Raw genomic sequence first — 26,655 nt, forward strand, 5'->3', positions numbered from 1 at the left:
GGCATAAACGCCCTTCTAAATAGGAAAAGGATCTAGGTGGGGGTCGACAGAGATGAATCTATCTATATCTCTTCGTCTAGAAGATGCAAGAAATGATTGTGTCCGTCCATTAGGTGGTATTTCACTCTCTGTCAACCATAAGTGTAAGCAGTGAAAAACATGGATGAGACAACACCCACCTTAAGATACATAAACAAATGCAAGGAAAAAGGATTTGAAGAGGTGTTCATGACTAGAATAGACTTCCCTACAAAGTTTGACTACCACGTCAGAATCTTTCCAGTGAATAAAGATCATATGAAGTCAACGAACTCAAGAAATCAATCATGCAAATCGATTTTCGTAGGTGGTCCCATGAGGTGAATTTCGACTGCCCATTCCAGACAAAACGAGAAAAATTTCGAAAATTTGCAATCTGAGGTTTTTGCATAAGGACCCAAATTGATTTCGACATGGGAAGTTTCAGAAAATTGAAGCTATTTTTAGAGATTTCGCTAGTTCCTTTAACAACCATTTTTGTAAACGAGTAGTCTACGGAGGCTGTAGAATGGCCCCTTTTCCGGCACCGGCCGGAAAATCGTCCGGCTCCGGCGATCGGGACTACTCCCATCCTCCACCACCATCTCCCCGCTCCGCCACCCTCTTTCTCCGCCACCCTCCCCTGACAGCCCTGACATTCCCTGCATTCTTCTGACATCCCTGACCCATCAGCGATGAGCTGGAATTCATGGCGCGCGGGTGACCATTTCGAACCGGCGCGATTACGCTCTGCAGCTCACGCGGGTGACCATTTCGAACCGGCGGGGTGACCATTTCGAACCGGCGCGATTACGCTCTGCAGCTCACTTCCCGCTCTGAATTGCGATTCCGCTGTGCTGAGGTACATTCAGATGAAAATTCAAAATCGACAAAGAGGATTCGGCATGTGAATTCCTTTTCAGAGGGTATAGAGGTTTGTACCTTTTTGAGCAACACTTCTCGCTTATGTATGTTTCTGGTTTGCTCGCATTTTTTGTTGTTGTGGTCTTACAAGTAGATCTGTGCTGCTGGAAACATTTCAACAGTGCAATTGCATGGAAATTTTGCTTGCATTATATACACGAAAAAGGTTCCGAGAAATCCTTTAACCTTGAGAGACAAATTCTAGCTCTATAATCCCCTGCTAATTCAACATATTATGTATGAAAGGTTGCTGCAATTAGCAAGCACGCTTCTCCTCTCAAAGGTTTTGAATATGGATCAAAATACAGTGTTTCTTCTCTAAAGGTTTTGAATATGGCGCAAAATACAGTTTACTTCAATAACAGTATATACATGTTTCTAGATCCTGTATTAATAGATTGTGAAACACGGCACAACAGTATTTTGTTTGTGTGATAAGTTAAGCTTTTTAGAATACACTCATTCTCAGTGTGCCAGATGCTTGGAGTTGGGATTTTTCTGCTAGCAAAATGGCCTTTGCTTAGATATGGGGCCTATGAAACTCTCTATAATGTACATGGACAACAACTGTATAAATGCGGTCCCTTCTCTGCTTGAATGTGGCCCTTTAACAGGCGATGTGTGTCCACCAGGTTTCAAACCTGGGTCATTGTGGTGGTAAGCGACCTCAGTTACTACTAAACCACAGCCTGATGAACAGATGCATGGAGTTCAACCAGTAAGACATTTCGAATTATGTTAGACCCCACCCATGTGTGTTTTGTCTAGTGTCCATAATGGGAAGTTAGCAGATGAGATGTGATTGCTAAGAGGTTTTCTTGTCATCATATTGGTCACTAAAATCCTTTTCATAACAAAATTCTAGTAGAATGGATAAAATGGTTTGATATTGATCGGGAAGTGGTTATAAGTAGAATTGATCTTCTGGCTACTGTTTGACATGCTATATTTATGTTCATGCAGGAGACGCAAGTCTTGGAGCTTGACAAACCAGACTTGGTCCTGACAAGGTGTTTAAGCCTAAGAAGAAGAAAAATAAGAAGAAAAAGCAAAAGGTCTTTTAAATGCCCCTTTTCAAATGAGGTGAAATGTAAAGGCTGTTGTAAAAGGATATTTGTTTGCAAAGATTTTAAGGAGGTTGTTTAATACCACAAAGTGGCTAACCCATTCATTACTCATCCATTCAATCTTTTTGTTGTAGCATCAGCCGTGAAAAAATTTAATTATCTATCCAATCATGGAAGTTGGGTTTTTTGTAGGCATGCTTGCATTTTCGCTCTTACTAATTGAAAGAGGCGCGACATACATTTTGGTAAGATAATGGAGGACAATGGAAGGGATCTTCATGCTTCTTGTTTTGTTAAATATCGTTGAAGTGGATGTATTGTTAGTCACTTGAATTGTTTAGTTGTCTTCCAGTTTATGGAAGTTTTGCTATAATGGAGAAGTTTATAATGTAGCTTATCCTTGTAAGCACTTCACAAGGTATATAACCCATGTCTTAATCAACGATATCTTTAATAGTATACTCTATATGTCATGCCATATATATATTTTTTTGTTTAAGTTAATATTACGCAATATTTCAACAATACCATATTGGTGTTTAGTTTATGTTTATTTAATGTTGGGTATCATAATTTGAACCTTGGCCTTTCCACTTTTTTTGTTTAAGGTCATTGACAAGGTGTATGAAATTTTCTTATCTATGGGACAATGCATATACCTTCATGCAGCTACAAAGGCATATATATTGTAGCTTCCTCTGGTTTTGAAGCTGTGACTTTTTAGGAGAAAACACATGCTCTTAACTTATCATTCAATCATGAACCAATAAACCTAAATGATTTAAATACAAGATCAGTTTAAAAAGTTGAGATGTGACGGAAGCTAAATCCAAACCAAAATCTCAACCAAGTGACAAGGAGATCTGAACTACATTATTTCAACTAACTCTTCACAATTCTAGAATACAGCGATGAAAATTTTTCTCCCAGATGATAAGATCTGAGCCATAACTTTACCTAGAGTTTGCCTCCGTCATCCCCATTTATAACCTCGGTGTGAATGTTTAGGATGGTGAAGTAGTGATGGTTGCATACAAGAAGGTAAGAGTTTATCTCTCGTTTGGAATTGCCATAAGCTTGAAGTGTCTGAACAATGTTTTACCACACTTGACCAAGATAACTTGAATTTGCAAGCTTGACCTAGAAGAGACTCTACATGGCCATTATGCTTTTGAGAATAAACTAAGTCGAGGTACTGAGCAAGAATCAAGTTTGTTTTACCATGAAGGTTTATTATCAGTTCAAAGATAATTAACTTTTTGTTGATAGGGCACAGGGCTATTTTGCTATTACAATAATAAAGTGTAATACTTTTGAGATGAAGGAGAGTAATTATTTAGATTCTTTAGAGGTACGTGTATATAATTGTTCCGAGGTAAGAATCAAGTTTGTTTTACCATGAAGGTGTTTTTATCAATTCAAAGATAATTAACTTTTTCTTGATAGGGTGCAGGGCTAGTTACAAAAACAATAGGTGAATTGTAACTTTATTATTTATGTATTTAAATTATTGAAAATAATAAATTGTATAATATTTACTTGTGTATATATCGATATTATAATGTTTAGTTTTTTTCAATGTGTTTGAAGTATATAATTGAATATTTATTTGTGGTGAAGAGTATGAGAGGATATATGGAGATTGACAAATTTGAATGGTGATTATTTTTATGGAATTTCAATAAACTTTAAGTTTTGGGGTTGGGGTTGTTAGGTTGGGTTATATATATTATATGATATCTTTTTTAATTATAAATATGAGCAATAAGACATTTTATACAAAATAAAAATTGTTTAAGCGATAATTCTAAATAGGATTAAAAAAAACATGTGAACTTAAAACCAAAATTGCACGATGCGAAAATTACGCCATTTGAGCACATGATGCACTATACACATGCCTATGATATAAAGGTAGATATTTTAAGCCTTAGCCAAGCATGTTACTCAAGTAGGAGATGACAATAGTCTAGCCCCAGGTGGAGCGCAATCTTGATTTTTAAGGGTTATCCTGCATTCTTCAACAATTGACTTAAGATTGTGACTAGTTTGTTACCAACCATCATTATCATGGCTAGGCTTTAGAGGGCCTTTCAAGAACTAATACATAAAGTGTGACCATAAGAAACTTGGTCATTTTTATGAGCAAGAGGAGATGGATAGCCATGGCAATATTCCCTAAGAAAATGACCACCTCAATGGCAAGACTTTCCCTCATGGTGTTGGGATTGTCTATATTATGTTGAGTGGGCTAGAGAGGCATTGGTCATTCCTTCCTCAAAAGTGAAGAAGGTGCTTTGTAAATATCAACCAATTGTTTGGGTTGGCCACACATAACTCCATCTTCTAAACTTGAATAATAATATGTGTATATATCTAACATGGATTTGTGAGTTGTCATAGCTTGATAAGCTTCTTACTCGATGACTGTGATTAACATCACATCTCTTTTCTTCCATTCTAAAAAGAGAACATCTACTATGATCAATTGCCATGTTGCTTAGAGCTCTATGACTTAGCTAGGTAATGAAGGCGGCTTAAATTTCTCATAGAAGGTAGAAACTTAGCTCTATGTAGATTGAGCAAAGAGAGAACCAAAACAGGCACTTCTACTAGAGATATTTATGCCAAGGTAGACCTAGGCAAATTTTCCAAATCCACCATGTAAGATACCATACAAAGAACATTCTCTTGGGCTCTATTAATGGCTTCCTTGATCTACAAAGGTGAAAACACTAATCCCTTATTTCAACTTAATTTTTGTAACTTGCTCAATGTATCATACAAGAGGGAATTTTGGCATAAACATTTATATCCATCAACATGTTGATATTTAGTGAATTTTGTCCTATTCCACATCCAATTTCTCCACCATAGTGGGGGTTTTGTAAGTCCAACTTGATATATAGAGTTAGAAATCATGTCCAGTCCTATCTAAAATCAACTAGTTGATAGCCACTTATCTACATCAACATGCTTATATTTAGTGAAATTTGTCTTATTCCACTTCCAATCTTTCCTCCATGTTGAAGACCTTGTTAGCCAAACTTGATGCATAGAGTTAGGAATCATGTCATCAATATTCTCTAGGATTGTGTAATGAGCCTTGGTAGATGAATGACAACTTCAAAATAAAGAAAATACATCCACATAAGAATGTAGAGATAAGAAGATAAGATAATTATATTAATGTTAGATGAATGACCACAAAATGGGACTGAAGAGTACAACTGATATGAATACAATGGTGGGAGTGCAAGTGCAACTCTTGGAAAATGTCAAAAATGATATAGTGAAAGGAACTGACATAACATCATAATATATGTTTAAAACTGTGACAAAGATATGGTGATACAAAACACTAAGTGGGTTTGTCCAAGACTTGAAGGGTGGAGAACTCAAGACCTTATGAGGCGGGGGGAGAGAGAGAGAGGACGATGAGGTAATGATGTTAGGGTCTCCTAAATCTCATGGTTGAAAGTAAGGTGGGTGAACGGGGCATTGGCTTGTTGTTCAAGTCCTCTAGAACCATTAGGGGTGGTTGTTATATGATCTTGGTGGGAATGTACAAGGAAGGGATACTCCTAGCATCCGAGGTCAATAGAAGGAAACTCTAAATGGATTTTTGGCTACTCCTCCAGTCTAGGTGGGAGGTGCTCTACTATGAATTCATCTAGATATTATCTCTCTAATGCTATTAGAACATGTGGCTTGGTGTATGAATTGTCACCACCAATTGGTCTCGATAGTATTAGTTAGCCTCCCAAAGGGGTCCCTAAGGAGAAACTCAAGGTCTCATTGTTTTGCTCTCTAGTGCACAATGGGACTTTATTTTCCATTTGTTTCTCCAATTTGATGGATCAAGAGGGAAGTAGGAGGTGATTGATTTGGTTATCTTTGGGGGGCATGGCATGCATGAGTTAAGGTATGTGGTAGAAGATCTCTTTGATGAAGAGGGATAATCATCTCTAGTCCTGGTACTAGAAGAAAGTAGAGGGGGAGATCCTTGAGTCCCTATAGAGAGAGTGATAACATCCTCTTATGTCATGCATGTTTCATCTTTGAGATTGGGTGGAAGCGATACAATATGATTTTCTAATCAATGTAGCCAACTGGTAACAACCATGAGCATTAATCCATCTTAGTGAAATGTGGACATGGGGTCCAACTATGGCCTTGCCACCTTGATGTTGATTCTGGTTTTTTCTTTGCTTGCATGTTGTCCTTGTGATACTCCAACATCTCTATGCATTGCTTTTAGTCCTCCATGTGCCTCCATACTAGGTTCCTTTTTGGTTCCATGTTGATCCATAACATGTTTCCTAACATTTGTGACCTTACCTTGATGACCTTGGTCTCTCATGGTGGTGTGGGTGGTGATAAGTAACAAGCCTAGCTATTAGGTTTTTCTGACTCTTCAACCTATGGTTCCTTTGAGCAATAAATTCTTCTTCATATTTATGCCATCACCTCGACTTCCCTATAGATGCCTCTATAGACTCGTAGTTTGATTCAACCTCATATTCTTTATCCAATGTGCCACCTTGGGTCCTTCTTCTTGTTAGATTTTAGGCACAATCACAAGATCTAAGTGTGAAAAAATATAGACTAGCTACTTGCAAAACAAGATGAGAATAAAATTGTTCAAAAATTGAATAATTAACCAAGGCAGTTCGAATTACTCATATATAATGATATATTATTGCTTAACACAAATACAATATATCAACTCTCCAAGGTGAAGAACAAATTTGAATTAGGTTGGGGATTCTAAGAACATGGACTTAGTATAATTCAAAATCACTTTCCTTAGTTGGCAAGTCAAAATTAGATGGGGAGACCTGAAATTAGAAGAATACCCTAAAATTGTCTGACTTTGAAGTAGGTGGAGTTATAAGTCAGTTAGAACTAAATAATAACTCACATGTAAAAATCTAACCAATTGAACTCCAAAATATGACTAAAAGTCAACTAACAGAGGGAGAAGAGAGAAAAATGGTGCTAAAAATCAGTGAGGAAGTGTGTACTCACTCTAGGGATACCTAAGCATGGGATAATTCAAATTAATGGAGTGGATTAGCCACGTTATCCTATAACCAATGTTTAGTTAGCACCATATGCCAACCTAGGTGGCACCCCTTGTTAAAAATTGAAAACCATAAAAACTGAAAATGTGCCAAATGATAGGGAATGCCTAGTGGTGAATGAAAACTGGCCACATGTGACCCTAATAATATCTGGAAGAGGGTCTAATGATGGCCATAATGTAGGCCCCGATGAACAACTTAGTGCAATGTACCCCAACACTTCTTTAGTAAAGGTCTTGCATTGCGATTTTATTTTTCTTGTGCCAAAACTTTATGGACTCCTTTGAAACATTAATATTTGTTGTATCCACAGAGTCCATCCAAGGATGACCAAGAACAATATCCACATCATCGATATCTTTAGCATGAAAATTGTGATCCAAACCATATGTATTCACAGTAATATTAGTGTGTTTAAAACTTTGAACATTCTCACCCTCAACTTGTGCGCTTTGAATATGCTTTGCAGGGACCTTGCAATCTTTTAGCCAAGCCAACATTAATGAAAGTATGCTTGCAACTAAGGTTTATAGAAATAATAATCTTATCCTTTTGAAGACGTCCATGAACTTGTATTAGAGAGTTTTGAAATGAATTAAACCCTTAGGGTTTGTTTATCTTTGCATAAGACCATTTGTCTGAAAATGTTTGGTTAGATGTTTCATTTGAAACTTTCATCATTCTTTCAAAGTTAAGTCACTGCCACCATTGGCATGTTATCTATTAATATCGTGAATAACCATGTTGTCCATCTCCATGGAAACTCTCACTTTACCCCTTTGATGGATTATTCAATATTAGGACCATCATATTTTCTAGTAAAATACATACTCCCCATGAAAACTCTAAAATAGAACTAGGGTTTTGAAGATAATCACCTACTTTTCAATGGGGCTCCTTTGTTTGGAAAGGGATTTTAGGCGACAAAATTGAAATCTTAACTTCAATTTAACCATAATACATCCATGCAATAATAGACACAACATTGTAGAGAGAAATATTGAGATAAGGTAACATGATCAAATACTCCTTATGGAAGGAATTGTAACACCATTGATGGACTCCTATAATGCTCTTATAAATGCCTTGCTTTAATATCAATTTGGGGTTGTAAACTAAGTTTCTCCTTAGGGACCCCTTTGGGAGGCTAACTAATACTATCGAGACCAATTGGTGGTGACAATTCATACACCAAGCCACATGTTCTAATAGCATTAGAGAGATAATATCTAGATGAATTCATAGTAGAGCACCTCCCACCTAGACTGGAGGAGTAGCCAAAAATCCATTTAGAGTTTCCTTCTATTGACCTCGGATGCTAGGAGTATCCCTTCCTTGTACATTCCCACCAAGATCATATAACAACCACCCCTAATGGTTCTAGAGGACTTGAACAACAAGCCAATGCCCCGTTCACCCACCTTACTTTCAACCATGAGATTTAGGAGACCCTAACATCATTACCTCATCGTCCTCTCTCTCTCTCCCCCCGCCTCATAAGGTCTTGAGTTCTCCACCTTTCAAGTCTTGGACAAACCCACTTAGTGTTTTGTATCACCATATCTTTGTCACAGTTTTAAACATATATTATGATGTTATGTCAGTTCCTTTCACTATATCATTTTTGACATTTTCCAAGAGTTGCACTTGCACTCCCACCATTGTATTCATATCAGTTGTACTCTTCAGTCCCATTTTGTGGTCATTCATCTAACATTAATATAATTATCTTATCTTCTTATCTCTACATTCTTATATGGATGTATTTTCTTTATTTTGAAGTTGTCATTCATCTACCAAGGCTCATTACACAATCCTAGAGAATATTGATGACATGATTCCTAACTCTATGCATCAAGTTTGGCTAACAAGGTCTTCAACATGGAGGAAAGATTGGAAGTGGAATAAGACAAATTTCACTAAATATAAGCATGTTGATGTAGATAAGTGGCTATCAACTAGTTGATTTTAGATAGGACTGGACATGATTTCTAACTCTATATATCAAGTTGGACTTACAAAACCCCCACTATGGTGGAGAAATTGGATGTGGAATAGGACAAAATTCACTAAATATCAACATGTTGATGGATATAAATGTTTATGCCAAAATTCCCTCTTGTATGATACATTGAGCAAGTTACAAAAATTAAGTTGAAATAAGGGATTAGTGTTTTCACCTTTGTAGATCAAGGAAGCCATTAATAGAGCCCAAGAGAATGTTCTTTGTATGGTATCTTACATGGTGGATTTGGAAAATTTGCCTAGGTCTACCTTGGCATAAATATCTCTAGTAGAAGTGCCTGTTTTGGTTCTCTCTTTGCTCAATCTACATAGAGCTAAGTTTCTACCTTCTATGAGAAATTTAAGCCGCCTTCATTACCTAGCTAAGTCATAGAGCTCTAAGCAACATGGCAATTGATCATAGTAGATGTTCTCTTTTTAGAATGGAAGAAAAGAGATGTGATGTTAATCACAGTCATCGAGTAAGAAGCTTATCAAGCTATGACAACTCACAAATCCATGTTAGATATATACACATATTATTATTCAAGTTTAGAAGATGGAGTTATGTGTGGCCAACCCAAACAATTGGTTGATATTTACAAAGCACCTTCTTCACTTTTGAGGAAGGAATGACCAATGCCTCTCTAGCCCACTCAACATAATATAGACAATCCCAACACCATGAGGGAAAGTCTTGCCATTGAGGTGGTCATTTTCTTAGGGAATATTGCCATGGCTATCCATCTCCTCTTGCTCATAAAAATGACCAAGTTTCTTATGGTCACACTTTATGTATTAGTTCTTGAAAGGCCCTCTAAAGCCTAGCCATGATAATGATGGTTGGTAACAAACTAGTCACAATCTTAAGTCAATTGTTGAAGAATGCAGGATAACCCTTAAAAATCAAGATTGCGCTCCACCTGGGGCTAGACTATTGTCATCTCCTACTTGAGTAACATGCTTGGCTAAGGCTTAAAATATCTACCTTTATATCATAGGCATGTGTATAGTGCATCATGTGCTCAAATGGCGTAATTTTCGCATCGTGCAATTTTGGTTTTAAGTTCACATGTTTTTTTTAATCCTATTTAGAATTATCGCTTAAACAATTTTTATTTTGTATAAAATGTCTTATTGCTCATATTTATAATTAAAAAAGATATCATATAATATATATAACCCAACCTAACAACCCCAACCCCAAAACTTAAAGTTTATTGAAATTCCATAAAAATAATCACCATTCAAATTTGTCAATCTCCATATATCCTCTCATACTCTTCACCACAAATAAATATTCAATTATATACTTCAAACACATTGAAAAAAACTAAACATTATAATATCGATATATACACAAGTAAATATTATACAATTTATTATTTTCAATAATTTAAATACATAAATAATAAAGTTACAATTCACCTATTGTTTTTGTAACTAGCCCTGCACCCTATCAAGAAAAAGTTAATTATCTTTGAATTGATAAAAACACCTTCATGGTAAAACAAACTTGATTCTTACCTCGGAACAATTATATACACGTACCTCTAAAGAATCTAAATAATTACTCTCCTTCATCTCAAAAGTATTACACTTTATTATTGTAATAGCAAAATAGCCCTGTGCCCTATCAACAAAAAGTTAATTATCTTTGAACTGATAATAAACCTTCATGGTAAAACAAACTTGATTCTTGCTCAGTACCTCGACTTAGTTTATTCTCAAAAGCATAATGGCCATGTAGAGTCTCTTCTAGGTCAAGCTTGCAAATTCAAGTTATCTTGGTCAAGTGTGGTAAAACATTGTTCAGACACTTCAAGCTTATGGCAATTCCAAACGAGAGATAAACTCTTACCTTCTTGTATGCAACCATCACTACTTCACCATCCTAAACATTCACACCGAGGTTATAAATGGGGATGACGGAGGCAAACTCTAGGTAAAGTTATGGCTCAGATCTTATCATCTGGGAGAAAAATTTTCATCGCTGTATTCTAGAATTGTGAAGAGTTAGTTGAAATAATGTAGTTCAGATCTCCTTGTCACTTGGTTGAGATTTTGGTTTGGATTTAGCTTCCGTCACATCTCAACTTTTTAAACTGATCTTGTATTTAAATCATTTAGGTTTATTGGTTCATGATTGAATGATAAGTTAAGAGCATGTGTTTTCTCCTAAAAAGTCACAGCTTCAAAACCAGAGGAAGCTACAATATATATGCCTTTGTAGCTGCATGAAGGTATATGCATTGTCCCATAGATAAGAAAATTTCATACACCTTGTCAATGACCTTAAACAAAAAAAGTGGAAAGGCCAAGGTTCAAATTATGATACCCAACATTAAATAAACATAAACTAAACACCAATATGGTATTGTTGAAATATTGCGTAATATTAACTTAAACAAAAAAATATATATATGGCATGACATATAGAGTATACTATTAAAGATATCGTTGATTAAGACATGGGTTATATACCTTGTGAAGTGCTTACAAGGATAAGCTACATTATAAACTTCTCCATTATAGCAAAACTTCCATAAACTGGAAGACAACTAAACAATTCAAGTGACTAACAATACATCCACTTCAACGATATTTAACAAAACAAGAAGCATGAAGATCCCTTCCATTGTCCTCCATTATCTTACCAAAATGTATGTCGCGCCTCTTTCAATTAGTAAGAGCGAAAATGCAAGCATGCCTACAAAAAACCCAACATCCATGATTGGATAGATAATTAAATTTTTTCACGGCTGATGCTACAACAAAAAGATTGAATGGATGAGTAATGAATGGGTTAGCCACTTTGTGGTATTAAACAACCTCCTTAAAATCTTTGCAAACAAATATCCTTTTACAACAGCCTTTACATTTCACCTCATTTGAAAAGGGGCATTTAAAAGACCTTTTGCTTTTTCTTCTTATTTTTCTTCTTCTTAGGCTTAAACACCTTGTCAGGACCAAGTCTGGTTTGTCAAGCTCCAAGACTTGCGTCTCCTGCATGAACATAAATATAGCATGTCAAACAGTAGCCAGAAGATCAATTCTACGTATAACCACTTCCCGATCAATATCAAACCATTTTATCCATTCTACTAGAATTTTGTTATGAAAAGGATTTTAGTGACCAATATGATGACAAGAAAACCTCTTAGCAATCACATCTCATCTGCTAACTTCCCATTATGGACACTAGACAAAACACACATGGGTGGGGTCTAACATAATCCGAAATGTCTTACTGGTTGAACTCCATGCATCTGTTCATCAGGCTGTGGTTTAGTAGTAACTGAGGTCGCTTACCACCACAATGACCCAGGTTTGAAACCTGGTGGACACACATCGCCTGTTAAAGGGCCACATTCAAGCAGAGAAGGGACCGCATTTATACAGTTGTTGTCCATGTACATTATAGAGAGTTTCATAGGCCCCATATCTAAGCAAAGGCCATTTTGCTAGCAGAAAAATCCCAACTCCAAGCATCTGGCACACTGAGAATGAGTGTATTCTAAAAAGCTTAACTTATCACACAAACAAAATACTGTTGTGCCGTGTTTCACAATCTATTAATACAGGATCTAGAAACATGTATATACTGTTATTGAAGTAAACTGTATTTTGCGCCATATTCAAAACCTTTAGAGAAGAAACACTGTATTTTGATCCATATTCAAAACCTTTGAGAGGAGAAGCGTGCTTGCTAATTGCAGCAACCTTTCATACATAATATGTTGAATTAGCAGGGGATTATAGAGCTAGAATTTGTCTCTCAAGGTTAAAGGATTTCTCGGAACCTTTTTCGTGTATATAATGCAAGCAAAATTTCCATGCAATTGCACTGTTGAAATGTTTCCAGCAGCACAGATCTACTTGTAAGACCACAACAACAAAAAATGCGAGCAAACCAGAAACATACATAAGCGAGAAGTGTTGCTCAAAAAGGTACAAACCTCTATACCCTCTGAAAAGGAATTCACATGCCGAATCCTCTTTGTCGATTTTGAATTTTCATCTGAATGTACCTCAGCACAGCGGAATTGCAATTCAGAGTGGGAAGTGAGCTGCAGAGCGTAATCACGCCGGTTCGAAATGGTTACCCCGCCGGTTCGAAATGGTCACCCGCGTGAGCTGCAGAGCGTAATCGTTCAGGTTCGAAATGGTCACCCTGCGCGCCATGAATTCCAGCTCATCGCTGATGGGTCAGGGATGTCAGAAGAATGCAGGGAATGTCAGGGCTGTCAGGGGAAGGTGGCGGAGAAAGAGGGTGGCGGAGCCGGGAGATGGTGGTGGAGGGTGGGAGTAGTCCCGATCGCCGGAGCCGGACGATTTTCCGGCCGGTGCCGGAAAAGGGGCCATTCTACAGCCTCCGTAGACTACTCCCTTTTGTAGTCTACTGAGGCTGTAGAATGGCCCCTTTTCCGGCACCGGCCGGAAAATCGTCCGGCTCCGGCGATCGGGACTACTCTCATCCTCCACCACCATCTCCCCGCTCCGCCACCCTCCCCTGACACCCTCTTTCTCCGCCACCCTCCCCTGACAGCCCTGACATTCCCTGCATTCTTCTGACATCCCTGACCCATCAGCGATGAGCTGGAATTCATGGCGCGCAAGGTGACCATTTCGAACCTGAACGATTACGCTCTGCAGCTCACGCGGGTGACCATTTCGAACCGGCGGGGTAACCATTTCGAACCGGCGCGATTACGCTCTGCAGCTCACTTCCCGCTCTGAATTGCAATGGAGTAGTCTACGGAGGCTGTAGAATGGCCCCTTTTCCGGCACCGGCCGGAAAATCGTCCGGCTCCGGCGATCGGGACTACTCCCACCCTCCACCACCATCTCCCGGCTCCGCCACCCTCTTTCTCCGCCACCTTCCCCTGACAGCCCTGACATTCCCTGCATTCTTCTGACATCCCTGACCCATCAGCGATGAGCTGGAATTCATGGCGCGCGGGTGACCATTTCGAACCTGAACGATTACGCTCTGCAGCTCACGCGGGTGACCATTTCGAACCGGCGGGGTAACCATTTCGAACCGGCGCGATTACGCTCTGCAGCTCACTTCCCACTCTGAATTGCAATTCCGCTGTGCTGAGGTACATTCAGATGAAAATTCAAAATCGACAAAGAGGATTCGGCATGTGAATTCCTTTTCAGAGGGTATAGAGGTTTGTACCTTTTTGAGCAACACTTCTCGCTTATGTATGTTTCTGGTTTGCTCGCATTTTTTGTTGTTGTGGTCTTACAAGTAGATCTGTGCTGCTGGAAACATTTCAACAGTGCAATTGCATGGAAATTTTGCTTGCATTATATACACGAAAAAGGTTCCGAGAAATCCTTTAACCTTGAGAGACAAATTCTAGCTCTATAATCCCCTGCTAATTCAACATATTATGTATGAAAGGTTGCTGCAATTAGCAAGCACGCTTCTCCTCTCAAAGGTTTTGAATATGGATCAAAATACAGTGTTTCTTCTCTAAAGGTTTTGAATATGGCGCAAAATACAGTTTACTTCAATAACAGTATATACATGTTTCTAGATCCTGTATTAATAGATTGTGAAACACGGCACAACAGTATTTTGTTTGTGTGATAAGTTAAGCTTTTTAGAATACACTCATTCTCAGTGTGCCAGATGCTTGGAGTTGGGATTTTTCTGCTAGCAAAATGGCCTTTGCTTAGATATGGGGCCTATGAAACTCTCTATAATGTACATGGACAACAACTGTATAAATGCGGTCCCTTCTCTGCTTGAATGTGGCCCTTTAACAGGCGATGTGTGTCCACCAGGTTTCAAACCTGGGTCATTGTGGTGGTAAGCGACCTCAGTTACTACTAAACCACAGCCTGATGAACAGATGCATGGAGTTCAACCAGTAAGACATTTCGGATTATGTTAGACCCCACCCATGTGTGTTTTGTCTAGTGTCCATAATGGGAAGTTAGCAGATGAGATGTGATTGCTAAGAGGTTTTCTTGTCATCATATTGGTCACTAAAATCCTTTTCATAACAAAATTCTAGTAGAATGGATAAAATGGTTTGATATTGATCGGGAAGTGGTTATACGTAGAATTGATCTTCTGGCTACTGTTTGACATGCTATATTTATGTTCATGCAGGAGACGCAAGTCTTGGAGCTTGACAAACCAGACTTGGTCCTGACAAGGTGTTTAAGCCTAAGAAGAAGAAAAATAAGAAGAAAAAGCAAAAGGTCTTTTAAATGCCCCTTTTCAAATGAGGTGAAATGTAAAGGCTGTTGTAAAAGGATATTTGTTTGCAAAGATTTTAAGGAGGTTGTTTAATACCACAAAGTGGCTAACCCATTCATTACTCATCCATTCAATCTTTTTGTTGTAGCATCAGCCGTGAAAAAATTTAATTATCTATCCAATCATGGAAGTTGGGTTTTTTGTAGGCATGCTTGCATTTTCGCTCTTACTAATTGAAAGAGGCGCGACATACATTTTGGTAAGATAATGGAGGACAATGGAAGGGATCTTCATGCTTCTTGTTTTGTTAAATATCGTTGAAGTGGATGTATTGTTAGTCACTTGAATTGTTTAGTTGTCTTCCAGTTTATGGAAGTTTTGCTATAATGGAGAAGTTTATAATGTAGCTTATCCTTGTAAGCACTTCACAAGGTATATAACCCATGTCTTAATCAACGATATCTTTAATAGTATACTCTATATGTCATGCCATATATATATTTTTTTGTTTAAGTTAATATTACGCAATATTTCAACAATACCATATTGGTGTTTAGTTTATGTTTATTTAATGTTGGGTATCATAATTTGAACCTTGGCCTTTCCACTTTTTTTGTTTAAGGTCATTGACAAGGTGTATGAAATTTTCTTATCTATGGGACAATGCATATACCTTCATGCAGCTACAAAGGCATATATATTGTAGCTTCCTCTGGTTTTGAAGCTGTGACTTTTTAGGAGAAAACACATGCTCTTAACTTATCATTCAATCATGAACCAATAAACCTAAATGATTTAAATACAAGATCAGTTTAAAAAGTTGAGATGTGACGGAAGCTAAATCCAAACCAAAATCTCAACCAAGTGACAAGGAGATCTGAACTACATTATTTCAACTAACTCTTCACAATTCTAGAATACAGCGATGAAAATTTTTCTCCCAGATGATAAGATCTGAGCCATAACTTTACCTAGAATTTGCCTCCGTCATCCCCATTTATAACCTCGGTGTGAATGTTTAGGATGGTGAAGTAGTGATGGTTGCATACAAGAAGGTAAGAGTTTATCTCTCGTTTGGAATTGCCATAAGCTTGAAGTGTCTGAACAATGTTTTACCACACTTGACCAAGATAACTTGAATTTGCAAGCTTGACCTAGAAGAGACTCTACATGGCCATTATGCTTTTGAGAATAAACTAAGTCGAGGTACTGAGCAAGAATCAAGTTTGTTTTACCATGAAGGTTTATTATCAGTTCAAAGATAATTAACTTTTTGTTGATAGGGCACAGGGCTATTTTGCTATTACAATAATAAAGTGTAATACTTTTGAGATGAAGGAGAGTAATTATTTAGATTCTTTAGAGGTACGTGTATATAATTGTTCCGAGGTAAGAATCAAGTTTGTTTTACCATGAAGCTGTTTTTATCAATTCAAAGATAATTAACTTTTTCTTGATAGGGTGCAGGGCTAGTTACAAAAACAATAGGTGAATTGTAACTTTATTATTTATGTATTTAAATTATTGAAAATAATAAATTGTATAATATTTACTTGTGTATATATCGATATTATAATGTTTAGTTTTTTTCAATGTGTTTGAAGTATATAATTGAATATTTATTTGTGGTGAAGAGTATGAGAGGATATATGGAGATTAACAAATTTGAATGGTGATTATTTTTATGGAATTTCAATAAACTTTAAGTTTTGGGGTTGGGGTTGTTAGGTTGGGTTATATATATTATATGATATCTTTTTTAATTATAAATATGAGCAATAAGACATTTTATACAAAATAAAAATTGTTTAAGCGATAATTCTAAATAGGATTAAAAAAAACATGTGAACTTAAAACCAAAATTGCACGATGCGAAAATTACGCCATTTGAGCACATGATGCACTATACACATGCCTATGATATAAAGGTAGATATTTTAAGCCTTAGCCAAACATGTTACTCAAGTAGGAGATGACAATAGTCTAGCCCCAGGTGGAGCGCAATCTTGATTTTTAAGGGTTATCCTGCATTCTTCAACAATTGACTTAAGATTGTGACTAGTTTGTTACCAACCATCATTATCATGGCTAGGCTTTAGAGGGCCTTTCAAGAACTAATACATAAAGTGTGACCATAAGAAACTTGGTCATTTTTATGAGCAAGAGGAGATGGATAGCCATGGCAATATTCCCTAAGAAAATGACCACCTCAATGGCAAGACTTTCCCTCATGGTGTTGGGATTGTCTATATTATGTTGAGTGGGCTAGAGAGGCATTGGTCATTCCTTCCTCAAAAGTGAAGAAGGTGCTTTGTAAATATCAACCAATTGTTTGGGTTGGCCACACATAACTCCATCTTCTAAACTTGAATAATAATATGTGTATATATCTAACATGGATTTGTGAGTTGTCATAGCTTGATAAGCTTCTTACTCGATGACTGTGATTAACATCACATCTCTTTTCTTCCATTCTAAAAAGAGAACATCTACTATGATCAATTGCCATGTTGCTTAGAGCTCTATGACTTAGCTAGGTAATGAAGGCGGCTTAAATTTCTCATAGAAGGTAGAAACTTAGCTCTATGTAGATTGAGCAAAGAGAGAACCAAAACAGGCACTTCTACTAGAGATATTTATGCCAAGGTAGACCTAGGCAAATTTTCCAAATCCACCATGTAAGATACCATACAAAGAACATTCTCTTGGGCTCTATTAATGGCTTCCTTGATCTACAAAGGTGAAAACACTAATCCCTTATTTCAACTTAATTTTTTTAACTTGCTCAATGTATCATACAAGAGGGAATTTTGGCATAAACATTTATATCCATCAACATGTTGATATTTAGTGAATTTTGTCCTATTCCACATCCAATTTCTCCACCATAGTGGGGGTTTTGTAAGTCCAACTTGATATATAGAGTTAGAAATCATGTCCAGTCCTATCTAAAATCAACTAGTTGATAGCCACTTATCTACATCAACATGCTTATATTTAGTGAAATTTGTCTTATTCCACTTCCAATCTTTCCTCCATGTTGAAGACCTTGTTAGCCAAACTTGATGCATAGAGTTAGGAATCATGTCATCAATATTCTCTAGGATTGTGTAATGAGCCTTGGTAGATGAATGACAACTTCAAAATAAAGAAAATACATCCATATAAGAATGTAGAGATAAGAAGATAAGATAATTATATTAATGTTAGATGAATGACCACAAAATGGGACTGAAGAGTACAACTGATATGAATACAATGGTGGGAGTGCAAGTGCAACTCTTGGAAAATGTCAAAAATGATATAGTGAAAGGAACTGACATAACATCATAATATATGTTTAAAACTGTGACAAAGATATGGTGATACAAAACACTAAGTGGGTTTGTCCAAGACTTGAAAGGTGGAGAACTCAAGACCTTATGAGGCGGGGGGAGAGAGAGAGAGGACGATGAGGTAATGATGTTAGGGTCTCCTAAATCTCATGGTTGAAAGTAAGGTGGGTGAACGGGGCATTGGCTTGTTGTTCAAGTCCTCTAGAACCATTAGGGGTGGTTGTTATATGATCTTGGTGGGAATGTACAAGGAAGGGATACTCCTAGCATCCGAGGTCAATAGAAGGAAACTCTAAATGGATTTTTGGCTACTCCTCCAGTCTAGGTGGGAGGTGCTCTACTATGAATTCATCTAGATATTATCTCTCTAATGCTATTAGAACATGTGGCTTGGTGTATGAATTGTCACCACCAATTGGTCTCGATAGTATTAGTTAGCCTCCCAAAGGGGTCCCTAAGGAGAAACTTAGTTTACAACCCCAAATTGATATTAAAGCAAGGCATTTATAAGAGCATTATAGGAGTCCATCAATGGTGTTACAATTCCTTCCATAAGGAGTATTTGATCATGTTACCTTATCTCAATATTTCTCTCTACAATGTTGTGTCTATTATTGCATGGATGTATTATGGTTAAATTGAAGTTAAGATTTCAATTTTGTCGCCTAAAATCCCTTTCCAAACAAAGGAGCCCCATTGAAAAGTAGGTGATTATCTTCAAAACCCTAGTTCTATTTTAGAGTTTTCATGGGGAGTATGTATTTTACTAGAAAATATGATGGTCCTAATATTGAATAATCCATCAAAGGGGTAAAGTGAGAGTTTCCATGGAGATGGACAACATGGTTATTCACGATATTAATAGATAACATGCCAATGGTGGCAGTGACTTAACTTTGAAAGAATGATGAAAGTTTCAAATGAAACATCTAACCAAACATTTTCAGACAAATGGTCTTATGCAAAGATAAACAAACCCTAAGGGTTTAATTCATTTCAAAACTCTCTAATACAAGTTCATGGACGTCTTCAAAAGGATAAGATTATTATTTCTATAAACCTTAGTTGCAAGCATACTTTCATTAATGTTGGCTTGGCTAAAAGATTGCAAGGTCCCTGCAAAGCATATTCAAAGCGCACAAGTTGAGGGTGAGAATGTTCAAAGTTTTAAACACACTAATATTACTGTGAATACATATGGTTTGGATCACAATTTTCATGCTAAAGATATCGATGATGTGGATATTGTTCTTGGTCATCCTTGGATGGACTCTGTGGATACAACAAATATTAATGTTTCAAAGGAGTCCATAAAGTTTTGGCACAAGAAAAATAAAATCGCAATGCAAGACCTTTACTAAAGAAGTGTTGGGGTACATTGCACTAAGTTGTTCATCGGGGCCTACATTATGGCCATCATTAGACCCTCTTCCAGATATTATTAGGGTCACATGTGGCCAGTTTTCATTCACCACTAGGCATTCCCTATCATTTGGCACATTTTCAGTTTTTATGGTTTTCAATTTTTAACAAGGGGTGCCACCTAGGTTGGCATATGGTGCTAACTAAACATTGGTTATAGGATAACGTGGCTAATCCACTCCATTAATTTGAATTATCCCATGCTTAGGTATCCCTAGAGTGAGTACACACTTCCTCACTGATTTTTAGCACCATTTTTCTCTCTTCTCCCTCTGTTAGTTGACTTTTAGTCATATTTTGGAGTTCAATTGGTTAGATTTTTACATGTGAGTTATTATTTAGTTCTAACTGACTTATAACTCCACCTACTTCAAAGTCAGACAATTTTAGGGTATTCTTCTAATTTCAGGTCTCCCCATCTAATTTTGACTTGCCAACTAAGGAAAGTGATTTTGAATTATACTAAGTCCATGTTCTTAGAATCCCCAACCTAATTCAAATTTGTTCTTCACCTTGGAGAGTTGATATATTGTATTTGTGTTAAGCAATAATATATCATTATATATGAGTAATTCGAACTGCCTTGGTTAATTATTCAATTTTTGAACAATTTTATTCTCATCTTGTTTTGCAAGTAGCTAGTCTATATTTTTTCACACTTAGATCTTGTGATTGTGCCTAAAATCTAACAAGAAGAAGGACCCAAGGTGGCACATTGGATAAAGAATATGAGGTTGAATCAAACTACGAGTCTATAGAGGCATCTATAGGGAAGTCGAGGTGATGGCATAAATATGAAGAAGAATTTATTGCTCAAAGGAACCATAGGTTGAAGAGTCAGAAAAACCTAATAGCTAGGCTTGTTACTTATCACCACCCACACCACCATGAGAGACCAAGGTCATCAAGGTAAGGTCACAAATGTTAGGAAACATGTTATGGATCAACATGGAACCAAAAAGGAACCTAGTATGGAGGCACATGGAGGACTAAAAGCAATGCATAGAGATGTTGGAGTATCACAAGGACAACATGCAAGCAAAGGAAAAAACCAGAATCAACATCAAGGTGGCAAGGCCATAGTTGGACCCCATGTCCACATTTCACTAAGATGGATTAATGCTCATGGTTGTTACCAGTTGGCTACATTGATTAGAAAATCATATTGTATCGCTTCCACCCAATCTCAAAGATGAAACATGCATGACATAAGAGGATGTTATCACTCTCTCTATAGGGACTCAAGGATCTCCCCCTCTACTTTCTTCTAGTACCAGGACTAGAGATGATTATCCCTCTTCATCAAAGAGATCTTCTACCACATACCTTAACTCATGCATGTCATGCCCCCCAAAGATAACCAAATCAATCACCTCCTACTTCCCTCTTGATCCATCAAATTGGAGAAACAAATGGAAAATAAAGTCCCATTGTGCACTAGAGAGCAAAACAATGAGACCTTGAGTTTCTCCTTAGGGACCCCTTTGGGAGGCTAACTAATACTATCGAGACCAATTGGTGGTGACAATTCATACACCAAGCCACATGTTCTAATAGCATTAGAGAGATAATATCTAGATGAATTCATAGTAGAGCACCTCCCACCTAGACTGGAGGAGTAGCCAAAAATCCATTTAGAGTTTCCTTCTATTGACCTCGGATGCTAGGAGTATCCCTTCCTTGTACATTCCCACCAAGATCATATAACAACCACCCCTAATGGTTCTAGAGGACTTGAACAACAAGCCAATGCCCCGTTCACCCACCTTACTTTCAACCATGAGATTTAGGAGACCCTAACATCATTACCTCATCGTCCTCTCTCTCTCTCCCCCCGCCTCATAAGGTCTTGAGTTCTCCACCCTTCAAGTCTTGGACAAACCCACTTAGTGTTTTGTATCACCATATCTTTGTCACAGTTTTAAACATATATTATGATGTTATGTCAGTTCCTTTCACTATATCATTTTTGACATTTTCCAAGAGTTGCACTTGCACTCCCACCATTGTATTCATATCAGTTGTACTCTTCAGTCCCATTTTGTGGTCATTCATCTAACATTAATATAATTATCTTATCTTCTTATCTCTACATTCTTATGTGGATGTATTTTGTTTATTTTGAAGTTGTCATTCATCTACCAAGGCTCATTACACAATCCTAGAGAATATTGATGACATGATTCCTAACTCTATGCATCAAGTTTGGCTAACAAGGTCTTCAACATGGAGGAAAGATTGGAAGTGGAATAAGACAAATTTCACTAAATATAAGCATGTTGATGTAGATAAGTGGCTATCAACTAGTTGATTTTAGATAGGATTGGACATGATTTCTAACTCTATATATCAAGTTGGACTTACAAAACCCCCACTATGGTGGAGAAATTAGATGTGGAATAGGACAAAATTCACTAAATATCAACATGTTGATGGATATAAATGTTTATGCCAAAATCCCCTCTTGTATGATACATTGAGCAAGTTACAAAAATTAAGTTGAAATAAGGGATTAGTGTTTTCACCTTTGTAGATCAAGGAAGCCATTAATAGAGCCCAAGAGAATGTTCTTTGTATGGTATCTTACATGGTGGATTTGGAAAATTTGCCTAGGTCTACCTTGGCATAAATATCTCTAGTAGAAGTGCCTGTTTTGGTTCTCTCTTTGCTCAATCTACATAGAGCTAAGTTTCTACCTTCTATGAGAAATTTAAGCCGCCTTCATTACCTAGCTAAGTCATAGAGCTCTAAGCAACATGGCAATTGATCATAGTAGATGTTCTCTTTTTAGAATGGAAGAAAAGAGATGTGATGTTAATCACAGTCATCGAGTAAGAAGCTTATCAAGCTATGACAACTCACAAATCCATGTTAGATATATACACATATTATTATTCAAGTTTAGAAGATGGAGTTATGTGTGGCCAACCCAAACAATTGGTTGATATTTACAAAGCACCTTCTTCACTTTTGAGGAAGGAATGACCAATGCCTCTCTAGCCCACTCAACATAATATAGACAATCCCAACAACATGAGGGAAAGTCTTGCCATTGAGGTGGTCATTTTCTTAGGGAATATTGCCATGGCTATCCATCTCCTCTTGCTCATAAAAATGACCAAGTTCCTTATGGTCACACTTTATGTATTAGTTCTTGAAAGGCCCTCTAAAGCCTAGCCATGATAATGATGGTTGGTAACAAACTAGTCACAATCTTAAGTCAATTGTTGAAGAATGCAGGATAACCCTTAAAAATCAAGATTGCACTCCACCTGGGGCTAGACTATTGTCATCTCCTACTTGAGTAACATGCTTGGCTAAGGCTTAAAATATCTACCTTTATATCATAGGCATGTGTATAGTGCATCATGTGCTCAAATGGCGTAATTTTCGCATCGTGCAATTTTGGTTTTAAGTTCACATGTTTTTTTTAATCCTATTTAGAATTATCGCTTAAACAATTTTTATTTTGTATAAAATGTCTTATTGCTCATATTTATAATTAAAAAAGATATCATATAATATATATAACCCAACCTAACAACCCCAACCCCAAAACTTAAAGTTTATTGAAATTCCATAAAAATAATCACCATTCAAATTTGTCAATCTCCATATATCCTCTCATACTCTTCACCACAAATAAATATTCAATTATATACTTCAAACACATTGAAAAAAACTAAACATTATAATATCGATATATACACAAGTAAATATTATACAATTTATTATTTTCAATAATTTAAATACATAAATAATAAAGTTACAATTCACCTATTGTTTTTGTAACTAGCCCTGCACCCTATCAAGAAAAAGTTAATTATCTTTGAATTGATAAAAACACCTTCATGGTAAAACAAACTTGATTCTTACCTCGGAACAATTATATACACGTACCTCTAAAGAATCTAAATAATTACTCTCCTTCATCTCAAAAGTATTACACTTTATTATTGTAATAGCAAAATAGCCCTGCGCCCTATCAACAAAAAGTTAATTATCTTTGAACTGATAATAAACCTTCATGGTAAAACAAACTTGATTCTTGCTCAGTACCTCGACTTAGTTTATTCTCAAAAGCATAATGGCCATGTAGAGTCTCTTCTAGGTCAAGCTTGCAAATTCAAGTTATCTTGGTCAAGTGTGGTAAAACATTGTTCAGACACTTCAAGCTTATGGCAATTCCAAACGAGAGATAAACTCTTACCTTCTTGTATGCAACCATCACTACTTCACCATCCTAAACATTCACACCGAGGTTATAAATGGGGATGACGGAGGCAAATTCTAGGTAAAGTTATGGCTCAGATCTTATCATCTGGGAGAAAAATTTTCATCGCTGTATTCTAGAATTGTGAAGAGTTAGTTGAAATAATGTAGTTCAGATCTCCTTGTCACTTGGCTGAGATTTTGGTTTGGATTTAGCTTCTGTCACATCTCAACTTTTTAAACTGATCTTGTATTTAAATCATTTAGGTTTATTGGTTCATGATTGAATGATAAGTTAAGAGCATGTGTTTTCTCCTAAAAAGTCACAGCTTCAAAACCAGAGGAAGCTACAATATATATGCCTTTATAGCTGCATGAAGGTATATGCATTGTCCCATAGATAAGAAAATTTCATACACCTTGTCAATGACCTTAAACAAAAAAAGGTGGAAAGGCCAAGGTTCAAATTATGATACCCAACATTAAATAAACATAAACTAAACACCAATATGGTATTGTTGAAATATTGCGTAATATTAACTTAAACAAAAAAATATATATATGGCATGACATATAGAGTATACTATTAAAGATATCGCTGATTAAGACATGGGTTATATACCTTGTGAAGTGCTTACAAGGATAAGCTACATTATAAACTTCTCCATTATAGCAAAACTTCCATAAACTAGAAGACAACTAAACAATTCAAGTGACTAACAATACATCCACTTCAACGATATTTAACAAAACAAGAAGCATGAAGATCCCTTCCATTGTCCTCCATTATCTTACCAAAATGTATGTCGCGCCTCTTTCAATTAGTAAGAGCGAAAATGCAAGCATGCCTACAAAAAACCCAACTTCCATGATTGGATAGATAATTAAATTTTTTCACGGCTGATGCTACAACAAAAAGATTGAATGGATGAGTAATGAATGGGTTAGCCACTTTGTGGTATTAAACAACCTCCTTAAAATCTTTGCAAACAAATATCCTTTTACAACAGCCTTTACATTTCACCTCATTTGAAAAGGGGCATTTAAAAGACCTTTTGTTTTTTCTTCTTATTTTTCTTCTTCTTAGGCTTAAACACCTTGTCAGGACCAAGTCTGGTTTGTCAAGCTCCAAGACTTGCGTCTCCTGCATGAACATAAATATAGCATGTCAAACAGTAGCCAGAAGATCAATTCTACGTATAACCACTTCCCGATCAATATCAAACCATTTTATCCATTCTACTAGAATTTTGTTATGAAAAGGATTTTAGTGACCAATATGATGACAAGAAAACCTCTTAGCAATCACATCTCATCTGCTAACTTCCCATTATGGACACTAGACAAAACACACATGGGTGGGGTCTAACATAATCCGAAATGTCTTACTGGTTGAACTCCATGCATCTGTTCATCAGGCTGTGGTTTAGTAGTAACTGAGGTCGCTTACCACCACAATGACCCAGGTTTGAAACCTGGTGGACACACATCGCCTGTTAAAGGGCCACATTCAAGCAGAGAAGGGACCGCATTTATACAGTTGTTGTCCATGTACATTATAGAGAGTTTCATAGGCCCCATATCTAAGCAAAGGCCATTTTGCTAGCAGAAAAATCCCAACTCCAAGCATCTGGCACACTGAGAATGAGTGTATTCTAAAAAGCTTAACATATCACACAAACAAAATACTGTTGTGCCGTGTTTCACAATCTATTAATACAGGATCTAGAAACATGTATATACTGTTATTGAAGTAAACTGTATTTTGCGCCATATTCAAAACCTTTAGAGAAGAAACACTGTATTTTGATCCATATTCAAAACCTTTGAGAGGAGAAGCGTGCTTGCTAATTGCAGCAACCTTTCATACATAATATGTTGAATTAGCAGGGGATTATAGAGCTAGAATTTGTCTCTCAAGGTTAAAGGATTTCTCGGAACCTTTTTCGTGTGTATAATGCAAGCAAAATTTCCATGCAATTGCACTGTTGAAATGTTTCCAGCAGCACAGATCTACTTGTAAGACCACAACAACAAAAAATGCGAGCAAACCAGAAACATACATAAGCGAGAAGTGTTGCTCAAAAAGGTACAAACCTCTATACCCTCTGAAAAGGAATCCACATGCCGAATCCTCTTTGTCGATTTTGAATTTTCATCTGAATGTACCTCAGCACAGCGGAATTGCAATTCAGAGCGGGAAGTGAGCTGCAGAGCGTAATCGCGCCGGTTCGAAATGGTTACCCCGCCGGTTCGAAATGGTCACCCGCGTGAGCTGCAGAGCGTAATCGTTCAGGTTCGAAATGGTCACCCTGCGCGCCATGAATTCCAGCGATGAACAACAAAAAAATGTGAGCAAACCAGAA

The 26,655-nt window shown here is 36.9% G+C and overlaps 4 long non-coding RNA genes across 4 annotated transcripts; 2 read left to right on the top strand and 2 right to left on the bottom strand.

The window, feature by feature from the left end:
• The first annotated feature begins 545 nt into the window (after positions 1 to 545).
• On the top strand, positions 546 to 2,307 carry LOC149179686 (uncharacterized). The gene is made up of 2 exons (XR_016257398.1): positions 546 to 952; positions 1,906 to 2,307. It is a non-coding gene; the product is annotated as an uncharacterized LOC149179686 (long non-coding RNA).
• Positions 2,308 to 11,675: 9,368 nt separating this feature from the next.
• Positions 11,676 to 13,471, bottom strand: LOC149179687 (uncharacterized). Its single transcript, XR_016257399.1, has 2 exons — positions 13,060 to 13,471; positions 11,676 to 12,106 (listed from the first exon to the last, which is right to left on the bottom strand). It is a non-coding gene; the product is annotated as an uncharacterized LOC149179687 (long non-coding RNA).
• A 631-nt stretch (positions 13,472 to 14,102) lies between these two features.
• Positions 14,103 to 15,632, top strand: LOC149179688 (uncharacterized). Its single transcript, XR_016257400.1, has 2 exons — positions 14,103 to 14,277; positions 15,231 to 15,632. It is a non-coding gene; the product is annotated as an uncharacterized LOC149179688 (long non-coding RNA).
• A 9,370-nt stretch (positions 15,633 to 25,002) lies between these two features.
• LOC149179689 (uncharacterized) lies at positions 25,003 to 26,613 on the bottom strand. Its single transcript, XR_016257401.1, has 2 exons — positions 26,387 to 26,613; positions 25,003 to 25,433 (listed from the first exon to the last, which is right to left on the bottom strand). It is a non-coding gene; the product is annotated as an uncharacterized LOC149179689 (long non-coding RNA).
• Positions 26,614 to 26,655: the final 42 nt, after the last annotated feature.

This window comes from Pinus tabuliformis, chromosome 3_2 (genome assembly GCF_031772625.1).
Source record: "Pinus tabuliformis cultivar Carrire ecotype Pingquan chromosome 3_2, CPIR1, whole genome shotgun sequence".
Lineage (NCBI taxonomy): Eukaryota > Viridiplantae > Streptophyta > Pinopsida > Pinales > Pinaceae > Pinus > Pinus tabuliformis.